This window comes from Arachis ipaensis, chromosome B10 (genome assembly GCF_059453495.1).
Source record: "Arachis ipaensis isolate K30076 ecotype BB chromosome B10, ASM5945349v1, whole genome shotgun sequence".
Classification (NCBI taxonomy): Eukaryota; Viridiplantae; Streptophyta; class Magnoliopsida; order Fabales; family Fabaceae; genus Arachis; species Arachis ipaensis.
The window spans coordinates 137,072,320-137,084,467 of NC_142435.1; the positions used below are offsets into that span (position 1 = coordinate 137,072,320).

The following is a 12,148-nucleotide window of genomic DNA, read 5'->3' on the forward strand; positions in this document are numbered from 1 at the left end:
GTGCTGGAATGGTGGATGGCTCCGTTTGGATAGTTGGAGTTGTGCATGCTTTTGCAATGATTGGGCCTGGATACAAAAAATTGCATATAAGGCCTTGGATGATGGAGGGGATATTGTGGACCGAAAAAATGATGATGTCTGTCTCTTGGACATGGTTTAAAGGGATGGGTTTAATGCGTGTAACAAGAATAAATAATTTACGAGTATATGACCGAAATCAACAAAAACAAAAACAATATATATTAGCCCAAAATAAATATATTTAAGAATACGGTTTGGGAAGAAGAAAAAAATTGCCGAAACAGTCAAAACTTACTTAATGCAGCAGTTATTAGTTCATTTGAGCTATACTCCCAATAAATGTTTTTGTATCGTTTAAAAAATAATCAATAAAAATATGATTTAAGAGAATATTAAATACCTGATTAGGCACTATAGTATTAATAATAAACTAGTTTATGTTTTCCTGTTCTGCACAAGATAATATATAAAAATATATGAAATGTTTTATTAAAAAATTAAATAAAAATATATATAATAATTATCGCTATAAATATTTTACAAAGGTATAAATAAAATAAAAATTAATGATTTTTAATGTTAAAAATATTAAAAATAAATAGTATTTGTATTAATCAATTTGAGTTGGTTGAGTAGTTATCTTATTCTTTATCTGTTTATGTAAGTATTAGGAGTTCGAATATTACATTGTGCATGTAACAATCTATTAGCTAGTAGCAGATCCTTAATAAATAGAGTTTCAAAATTCGTAGTGAATTAATCATTGGTCTACAGAGTTAGAAAATACAGTGAAAAATAGTATTTGTCTTTAAAGTAAAACAATTTCTCATTGATGTCAATGTTTATAGAGATTTATCTTTGTTAAAATTTTTTTAAAATAGTTTCATTTGTTAGTATCATATTCATTCTTGAAGTCAAAACAATATGATCAATGTTATTACCTGTAAAACTTCACATTTTATGACATGATTTTCTAATTTTCAAATTTATAGACTTATGCCATTATAAAAGCTATTAGATTGATTAATATTCCTTGGTAACATTACTAGAATACCATTATTGAGTATTAGTTTGTGTAAAGATAAATCATAACAATTTTTGTGGTTCAATATATAGTTTATTCTATTGAAAAATGAATTATTATTCCCTCTAGTAAATACATTTTTTTTTATTTCATACACTATTTTATCTGACAATAATTGACATTAAAAAAAAGTAAATGATTAAATTATCTAATAATATAATATATAAAATAATTTTTTATTTTAAAATTAAATTTAGTTAGTGAGATAAAATTTAAAATAATATTTTATTTTTTAATTCAAATTTAAATTTAAATTCAAAATAAAAAAAATAAAAAAGTAATATGGAGATGTCATTCTGTGATTAATATACAATGAAAAATTCTAAATACAATTGAAAAAGAAATGCATGTGTAATTTATTATATGATAGAGAAAAAGAATATAAAATTAGAGAAACAATAGTTTTGAATTATATATAGCGACTGAAAAATTAGAATTGTATCGATAACACTGGTTTAGAGAAAAATATAATTGTTCAGAGAATTACCTGAAACTTAGTTATTTTTGAGGCAGCGTCTGACTTGTATCGATGTCGAAATGTTGTCGTCCAAGTTTTGCGTGAGGAGGTGGGGGGAACGGTACCTGCAAGAGATTCTGATGCCTAAGTTAGCAAAGTTTTAAGCAGGTTTTGTAGATTGAAACTTGAATATACCTGCGAATATCAGTGTATTTATAGTAGAATAGATAACCACCTTTTAGTGTAGTTCCACTTTTGATGGTGGATAACTATTCCCTTTATGCAGGGAAGTTTGTTGAGATCTCCTTTTTAGATAAATAGGAGATATCGTTGGAGTTAGTTACTTATTTATATAAGTAGGGCTGGATTGCCGTCGTTGCGCTCAACCTCTATGAGGTCGGGTAAATGTAAAGGAGGCATGGTCTCTTATGTTGACCTATATTCTTTTTAGGCCTGGCTATGTTTTTGGGCCAGAATATAAACAATAACATTAAGTGATGATATAAATAAGAAAAAAGTGATATTACATTTAAAATGACTAAAACAAAATCAATATTAACTTTATTCGAAAATACTTTTAAAAAACGGAAGACACAAATATTTTGTTTCATAAAAATTTTAAATTGTCTAATAAGAAGCAATTACAATATATAAAGGATTAGTGGTTCATACATAATAGGGCGGTGCGATTTGGATCGATATTAAAGAAAAAACTAATCTCATCTAAAATATATAATTTGTTGTAGTTTAGATTGTATCAATTTAATTTTATTTTTAAATTTGATCCAAATTATTGTGGTTTAAATTGGTTTGGTTTATTTTGTTTTAACGAATATAATTTAAAGATTTTATTATTAAAAAGTAAAAATAACTTTAAATTATTAAAATAAATAAATAAATAATTCTAATTTTATATTTACAAAATTGTTACTAAATAACAATAATAATAACACATGAATATGATAAAACCATATAAAAACTAAAATATATTATATGTAAAATTTAAATTCAATAATAAAATAATAATATCATATTATATTTTGCGATTTAAATTGGAATGGTTCATTTTTAAAAAGTGGATTCGAAATCTGATTCAATCTATGCAATTTGTGAAAACCATTTATAATTTACTATTTACAGTAGACTGTATCTCGTATCATAAATTTGTGGGACTTGAGTCGAAATTATGAAGATCGGACCCTTAAGTTCGACCGATAAACCGAAAAAAAAAATCCGAACTAGTCCAGTTTATTCTCAGGACTGCTTAAACTTGAGAATTGGCAAGAACTGGTCAAAGTTGGCAAAAACCATTGGAAATAGGTTGAACGAAATTATTTAGTTGATGACCAAGTTCTGTGCTTCTTTTTTGGTCTTTTTGGCATGAATAGAAGAATTTCTCTCTTTATTTAAACAAGTGATAAAATTATAAAAGAATAAAAAAAGAAAAAATGAATAATTTTTATTGTATGTTGATTGATTGAATTGTGAAGGTAAAACTATATATATATATATATATAATATATATATATATATATATATATATATATATAGAGAGAGAGAGAGAGAGAGAGAGAGAGAGAGAGAGAGAGAGAGAGAGAGAGAGAGAGAGAGAGAGAGGGAGGGAGAGGGAGAGGGAGAGGGAGAGGGAGAGGGAGAGGGAGAGGGAGAGGGAGAGGGAGAGCATTGCCTACGAAAGATAAAGGTAAAGATGAGATAAGATAAGAAGATAATATAAAGATAAGATGAGATAAGATAAGATAATGAAGACTAAAATCGTAACTTAATTTATGTATTTTGTTGGGTTGAATTTGTAGGTTACGAGACTTCTTTATTGTTATCATGGACTAAGGTGGAAGAGTAGTTTAATACGCCCCCGCAAGCTGGTGGATGGAAGATGTCAATAATTCACAGCTTAGATAAGTTCCGATGAAATTGTTGAGGAAGACGCGTCTGATGTGGTGACGCAGAGGAGATGCGTGCGGCGGAGCTAGAGCTGCCAACGACAAAAACATAAAAGGAGATGTTGTGCTTGAGGGAGAGAGAGCAAGCGGCGATCTTCAAAAATAAAAAAGCACGTAAAGTGCGATAAGATTGATCTTTAGAGGGCGCGTATGGCCCAGAACTTCCATTTTCTTTCTTCCACACGAGGAACATAGTCGCGGTTGTCGCTTCGCTCCCTTTGCCACCGGGCATCGAGATCAAATCAGAGTTCAAACCTAGATTGCGCGAGATCTTTAAACGAGAAAATTCAACGATAGAACAAGAAGCATGCTATGGGAACTCAAAGGAACTAGCACTCTGTATGTGCTGCTATGATACTAAACTCTTACTGCTCTCTTATGCCATTACGCTTACTTGAGCTAGCTCTTATCGGTAGGATGGAGAAAAGCCATATGAAGAGGTGAGACTATCAAATCTGGCAAGTATAAAAGAAAGCTTATTAGACTATATGAAGCCGGACATCCTTCTCCTTAGAGGTGTAATGCAAAAAGTCTGAAGTTCCTTCCCCTTATTATAGAAAGTGGATTGGATTCCCAGGAACCTGCGGTAGCGTCCTTTGCCCCGCGCTCGCCGAAATGTCGTGAAATCCTTGTAAAAAGGGTTCGACCGCCATGCCCCATACCATAGGGAAGTTCATCTAACATCTCGAATTTCTCCATTCTCGTCATGCCATGCTTTTTCATTCACTTCTTTTCTTCGTCGTTTCTTCCCCTTGTTCATTTTCTCTTGGACATCTCACTTGAAATGCAATCAATGCATTCATTCTTTTCGATCTTATATACTCAATAGACTGAACACTCCGAGTTGACGAGGTGAAAGAGTTCAGACTAGGACAGTTTATGGCCGGTGGAAGCTAATGAAAGGGAAGGAAAATAAAGGAGATGTGGCCTAAGTAGGTACAACAAAAGGTACTAGTATGGGCGCAATATGCGATTGAAAGCTCTTCTTTGGCAAGTTTTATGATTTGCTAATCCGATCTTGTAAGTTGGCTTATCTTAGGCCACCGACTGAGATGATGGCATGAAAGCCAGGTAGAAATAAGACCAATCGAAAACCTTAGAAGCAACAAATCGCGGGACGTAAGCTGTTGAATAAGCTGTGGGTCTTGAGGCAGATGTGGCATCTTCTGAACCTGCGTAGTTAGGGGGAAAAAGGTTGAAAAACAAACAGGTAAGAAGATTAAACGCCTTCGCACTTCTAATAGGTTAGAATTTTGTGATGGTGATTTCCACAAATTCTGTAAATATGAAGGCATTGTTAGGCATCTTCCATTTGTCTATCGTTGGCCTCTATGGTTGAATCAGTCGGGGCCTGAGAGGCGGTGGTTTACCCTGTGCCGGATGTCACCGGTTCGAGTCCGCTTATCTCCAACTCGTGAACTTAGTCGATACAAAGCTATACTATATGATAGCACCCAATTTTTTCGATTCGACAGTTTGATCTATGCTATGATTTATTATTCATGGAAGTTAATAAGATCCTTCCATCTAGCAGCACCTTAGGAATAAGAGTAGTTTTCAGAGGGCGCGTAGAGCGCAATAAGAAAGGGCGCGTAGAGCGCCATAAAAAAAATAGGGCGCATGGAGCGCAATAAGAGTGCAGATAGAACTGCTAAAACAGAGTGCAAATTGAACTGTTGAAACAGAATGCGACGGAACTGCCGGAAGAAGGCGCATATGGAACTGTCGGAAGAAGGCGCAGACAGGCCATAATGACTATTTCATGAATGATTGTTGTTTCCTATTATAACAGGGGTAACCAAAACTGATGTTGGATTTTTACTTGGATGGATATAACAGAGATGGGTTGGATTCTGAGCTAAATTGGAAGATTGATTATTCATTGTGGGAGAAGGTTGAAAAAGAAGCAGTCTCACCGGAAAGATGATAGCTTACGTATCCTCTTCAATGAGAATACGAAGGCTCTGATACCATGATAAAATTATGAAAGAATAAGAAAAGAAAAATGAATAATTTTTATTGTATGTTGATTGATTAAATTGTGAAGGTAAAAAACTAAATATATATAGCATTGCCTACGAAAGATAAAGGTAAAGATAAGATAAGATAAGATAAGAAAATAACATAAAAAAAAAAGATAAGATAAGATAAAATAATGAAGACTAAAATTGTAATTGAATTTATGTATTTTGTTGGGTTGAATTTGTGGGTTACGAGACTTCTTTATTGTTGTCATAGGTTAAAGTGAAAGAGTAGTTTAATAACAAGATCGGTCTTTTTCTTTATTCTTTTTTTTTTTACTTTTTTAATTATTGTATATACGTCTTTATTTTATACAAGTATATTTTTAATTTTCTTAAAATTTTAAGTCACATTTATTTTGTAGGTAATAATGTAGTACATCTAATTTAAACTAAATACATATAAAAATATAAAATATTTAGCAGAATACACTTATTTTTCAAATAAAAAAAATTTATAAAATTAGGATGTTGAATAAACTAATATTTTTTTTGTGTTATTATTTAGTATTCCATTACATAAAATATATAACATCAGGAATTTTATACATAGTTAAACTTTGATAATTTGACTGTTTTATTTTGGTTTAATTATTCTGTTGGTCCCTATAGTTTCGTGAAATTTTTAATTAGGTTTTTATATATTTTTTCTTTTTAATTGGGTCCATGCACTAATTTTTTTTTTAATTAAATCCCTCTTAGTAGTAATTAGCTTAATTTTATAGAGATCCAACTAAAAAAGAATTGGTATAGGAAGCTAAATAAAAAGAAAAAAAGTGTAGAGACCCAATTAAAAAAAAATTAGTGCAAAGACTCAATTAAAAGAAAAAAAAATATAGAGATCTAGTTGAAAATTTTACAAAACTATAGGTACCAATAGAGAATTAAACCTTTTATTCTTTATTTAATCCTTGTATTATATTTACATGAAATTATGAAATTTTAATTTTTATATTTTTAATTTATGTATTTTTTTAAATTTATTTCAGTATATATTTAAGTTCTTTTTATACTTTATATATTTTTCTGTCTCCCTTTGCTTTTTGTTTTTATTAATTGTCAGGGCTTCAACAAAATTAAAAAGAAAAACGAACAAGAAAATGAAAACAACAGAAACTATACAAACCAAAATACATAAGAGAATAAGAAAAGAGAGTATTATATGATAGAATTATGTCTAGTTTATTTTACTATTAAATAAACGAAATTAATGTAAAAAAAATATTACACGTAACAAAGGAAAAAAAATCCATAGACAAATAAAAAGATCCAGCCCATTTTAAAGAAAAAAAAACCCTTAAAAGTTAACCTAATTTAACTCTAACCCTATTTACAGTGCATTGTGAAAGTAATAACCACATAAACCCTAATTGATTAGTAACTTAGCACGTGGGTGTGACTCTCTTTTGACGGCGTCCATTGCACTTTTAGGATCTACCACCGACCACCGCCAGACTTCCGTAACCCCGCCGGCCACCAGATGAGCACCGTCGCAGGCGCTTCTTCTCAAAACCTTAGCCACCATGGTGGGATGCCTCATTCGCACCGAGCAAGCCGCTGTCGTCTTCCGGTGGACGTCGTTCCTGTACGTTCCTCCGTTCGACACCACGCGCCGCCGTTCAACAATTAAGAAAGCCGTTTCAGTTTGATACTGCAATGACGTGCGTCCTAAGTCACGCCCCAGTGTCCGGCTGCCTCAGGCATTGCTTTGCTGCCGAAAACGATTGCATTGCAGCATTGCGTTGACCTCCCCGCCTGTTTACAGTGAGAAGCATTAATCCCATATTAATTTCATTAATTGAATTATTAATTTAGAATTTCTTATTTCATACAATTAATGCAAAAAGCAGCTAGACTAAAGGGTATGGAAGCCTGAATATCATACCTGAGTATCCACTATCCACTGCTCTGTCCAATCACAGAACTCAGAAGAGAGTACATGAGTAGTTGAACAAGGATGCAAATAGTATTCTATGTAAAGGTAATTGTATGAGTAGTCCAATGATTAATTTATGCCGAAACTTTTTGTTGATTACTAAGACAATTGATAACAATTGCTAAGAAGCTGTAAACTATTGAAATGGCAGAGTAATAAATTAATTTCAAGTGAATTTATGAATCTGATAGGCAAAATTGAGGAGTAAGAATAATAATAGTAAAGGAAACATTTGATCAATCTACAGCATACAATTGCTTAAAGAAAAATGTCTTGTCCATGACTCCATGCAACCAAAAATCGGAAACCGCTGGACGCTGCTACATAGATCCTTTGGAACTAAGCTGGATGGTAATGTTATCAAGCAAAGAGGAAACTTACCACTAAAGGATGAAAATGTTCAAACAACAAGACGGTTCATCAAGAACGATGTATTATAGTCATGAACTGCTCCAATTTTGTTATCAGTATTCTAATGTCACTCAGCATCATTATGATCACCAATAATCTCCACAAGTGCATTTCCCATCCTCAAATCGGTGGAACCTGTTATTGTCCCTCACAATGATCACCCTCCCAATGCACTTGCTAATGAACTTGATTGCAGTGTGGCAATCGCCACAGACACGCAGATTCTTCATCACTCTGATTGGTCGCTCCTTCGGGAAAGTAATGATGCCAAATGCTATGGCCAACCTTTCGCTATGATACCTTATAGTCTCATTCTTCTCTTCGCCTCCCACCTCTTTCAGCACAAAAGATGTGTCTGCAACATAACCAGCCTTCTCCATTTCTTCTCCTAACTCCTCCAACTTCTTATAGATTTCCGTGGTCTTTGCGTGAGACCTATCCCCAGCAGCAAATGTGTGAATTTTATTCCCTTCCTCCACCCAACTCAAACCAGTTTCCTTCTTTATTCCTTGATCCCTCAGCATCTTCCTTGCCCTTGCCGCTTCCTCCCATCTACCAGCAGCAGCATAAGCATTAGAGAGCAATAGAGCTCCCCAAACAGATTCTGTTGGATGCATAGGCATCTCTTGAACCACCTGAACTGCTTCCTGCAACTTCCCAGCACGACCAAGCATATCCACCAATGTGGAGTAATGTTGTGCCCCTGGTTCAATGCCATAGCCTCTCATCATCTCAAAGTAATACTGGCCCTCCTCAACCAACCCAGTGTGGCTACAAGCATAGAGCATGCACAAAAAGGTTATGAAATTAGGCTTCATCCCAACACTCTCCATCTCCTTGAAAAGCTCAAACATTTTACTTGTATGGGCATGCTGAGCACATGCAATCAGCATTGCATTCCACATGCCAAGGTTTCTATCCTTCACCTCCTCAAAAACCTTGTAAGCTCCTTCCACAACCCCACACTTAGAGTACAAAGAAATCAATGAACTCCCCACAAAACTCGATGAATTAAAGCTTGTCTTAAAGCACAATCCATGTACTTGCTTCCCCAACTCAAGCAATGTGGAGCCTCCACAAACCCTCAAAACACTAGACAAAGTAAAATCATTAACCCCAACATCTTTCTCACCCATCACCCTCTTAAACAATCCGAGGGCCTCCTCATCCTCACCGATCTGCACATACCCATATATCATCCCACTCCAAGAAACAACATTTCGTTTGGGCATTTCGTCGAAAACCTTTCTCGCACACCAAATTTTGCCACACTTGGCATACATATCAACAATGGAACTCCCAACAAACACATCAACCACATACCAAGTCTTGAGGGCGAGACAATGCAATGATTCCCCGATGTGGGGATCGCCCAATATGGCACACGACTTGGTGGCGCTGGGGAAGGTGTGTCGTCTGGACGGATCCCATTAAGGATCATGCAGAGAAATGAGTGTAGAGCAAGCAATGGGAGTTCGTTTTGGGCGAAAGAAGAGATTAAGGAGCTCCATGTGGTGGAGGTTCTATGGGGACTTTCGTCAAACACTTTGTGGGAGAAGTGGGGGAGGCAAGTTTTCGAGTAGAAGTTAATATGGTGATGCGAGAGGAGAGGAATGGAGTTGAGGCCAGTCTTGAGGATATGGGCGTGGAGCTGAAGCCCCTTTGGAAGGGAGCGAGAATGGGTGAGGGACAGGAGTGTGTTGCAAAGGTTCCGGTAGTGTTGTTCAAAGCTTTGGGTGTTTGGGTGCAATGCAGTTGCTATTGGTAGCATGGCTCAAACAGGTGCAACTTCACCATGCATCTTGTGGCTCAACAAGATTGTAATTGCTTTTGTTTTCCGGTTTTCCCTAACGTAGTTAACAACAGAAAAATGTTACAGTTTGAACCATTATACAAACAAAAAGCTTAACTTTAACAGGTTTGCGAACAAAGAAACCTTTTAATATCAAGAGTAAATACACATTCCAATCTCACCATTTTTTCGAATGACTAAACCTCTTTCAATGATATGGAAATGTCAGATCAGTCCCCTAACCATCAAAGATGTTATAGTGTTATACAATTTAGTCCCTAGAACCGGTTAATAAATGGTGACGGCTGACATGGCCTGTTAACAAAATGGTCAAAGGATGGAATGAGCATTTAAACAAAATGGTTTGGCTTTCCGAGGCTAATAGGCCCCTGCATAATAAACAAATGTCATCGTTTTTTCTTCACATCACACCACAACCCTTCCCCTTCCCACATCACCATCACCATTATCATTGTTGCTGTTTGCTTACAATAATTTAAAAGAATTTGACAGAATCTCCTTCAAAAACAGGATGCTCTATATTTCTTAGTTTTCAACTTGTTCAACTAGAGACACCACAACAAATAAGAGTCTCATTGTTCAACATCATAGACCAATAGATAGAGTACAATAACCAAAAATAGGTAACTTATTTTTAATAAAAAACAAGTGTTAAATTATTATCGTTCTATTGCAATGCCTTATTCTCCACAACTCTCTAATCCTAAAACTCAATTTAAAAATTTTATCAAATTGCTATCCTATGTACTCTGAAAATTTAAAAAAAAAAAGAAGAAGAAAAAAAAACTAAGTACTCTATGTATAACAATATAATCAGAAAAAAAGCAACATATATTTCACATGAACTCTGTTTTTCACAAGGTTCTGAAAACCAGACCGGTAATTGAACAATTCTAATCATTGGTTCACTGGTCTAACTATAGTTCAACCGGAAAAACCATTTTATAATAAAATAATAAATAGATTATAATAAACACCCTAAACAAATACAAACATCAAAATATTATTCAAAGTTTAATGTCTAGTATTTTGCCAAAACTCAGATAAATAAAACTTTTTTACCATATCACCATATTTAAAAATTCGTATATCCCACCTTAAACTAAGACAAATGAATTAGAAGCAATAAAATGAATTAGAGTTCAATTAATCATTGATGAATGACAATAAAATGAAGCTAGAAGCATAATATCTAATAAAAAAATTGAATGACTTAGAATTAAAACAACAGCACCAACGAGAACAATTGAAAGTAACAGAGCAACAACACCAACAATTAAAACACAACAAAAAATTAGGCAGCAGCAACAAACTTTTCCAAAGATTAACAAGGATTATCAAAATTTCAGGCTTTGAAGACAATTTCAGTACAATTTTTTTCAGCACAGCACAGTACAACAGCAGTGACAGAGCTAATCATTCAAAGCAAGAACACAGAACAATACAAAGAACGAAAACAGGACTAAAATAAATCAACCAATCAGTAATCATTCAATCCAAAACAGAGCTAATCATTCAATGATTCAAATTTTAATGAGTAGCACTAGCAGAATTCCCCCCAAAAAAAAAAAATCAATGTTCTGATCAGAACTAAGAACAGAGAACGAATATTCATTACGGTGTCCAAATCCTCATATCAAGTTTTCTACCACTAGCAAACCCAGAACACAAAAACACAATAAACAAAACTTTTGATTCTAAAACTAATAAATCTCCAAAAAAATCTAGACCGATTTGAATACTCGCTATTTTCAACAAAAACTAAGGCATATAAACCCTCAAATTCACATAAAGTTCACAATTTTAGAAAAAACTCCACATTTTGGTACCTATTGGAAGAGGTGACAGCAAACTAAGTCCAACCAACTTCATCTCCTTCCCACTTTAGAATTTGGCCGCCGGCGACGTCGGTGTATGGCCCTCTGCCGTGACAATCGAACACGAGACTCTCAGGACCAAGGGCTCCGGTGACGTGGAGGAGGCGGGCGGCGTGAAGTAGTGAGCAGAGAAGCCATTACCTTTGATCTGAGCAGTTTGGGCAGAGTGTGAGGAAGAGCAGTTGAGCGCGACGGACTATGGCAATCAGGCGACGAGCACGACGACGGACGAAAGTGCGGCTGAGCAGAGGAAAACCAGACGCGAACGTCGATCCCGAGGAAGAAGCTGCGATTGGTGAGACCGTGAGAATGAACAGGGGTTGGAGACATCGAGAACGACGACAGCGCGACGGACGGCGGTAGTGCCTCACTCCCTGCGGCGGTGGTGGAGGTTAGATGGCTAGGGTTTGTTTGAGGGAAAAACTAAAAAGCTCTGAGGAGGAACAGTGAACATTTAACTTAAGGAAAATAAATTCAAAATTTTTAGAAAGAATATCCAAAACTCAATTAAAAGAAATATTTAAAATCTAAACTCTATACGGGACGACTTTTTAACAACTTATTATA

The 12,148-nt window shown here is 34.6% G+C and overlaps 1 pseudogene across 1 annotated transcript; it reads right to left on the reverse strand.

Moving 5' to 3' along the window:
- Positions 1 to 6,705: 6,705 nt before the first annotated feature.
- LOC107623276 (putative pentatricopeptide repeat-containing protein At5g52630 pseudogene) lies at positions 6,706 to 11,674 on the reverse strand (annotated as a pseudogene). The gene is made up of 3 exons (XR_015880836.1): positions 11,534 to 11,674; positions 7,430 to 9,738; positions 6,706 to 7,299 (listed from the first exon to the last, which is right to left on the reverse strand). The product of XR_015880836.1 is annotated as a putative pentatricopeptide repeat-containing protein At5g52630 pseudogene (transcript).
- Positions 11,675 to 12,148: the final 474 nt, after the last annotated feature.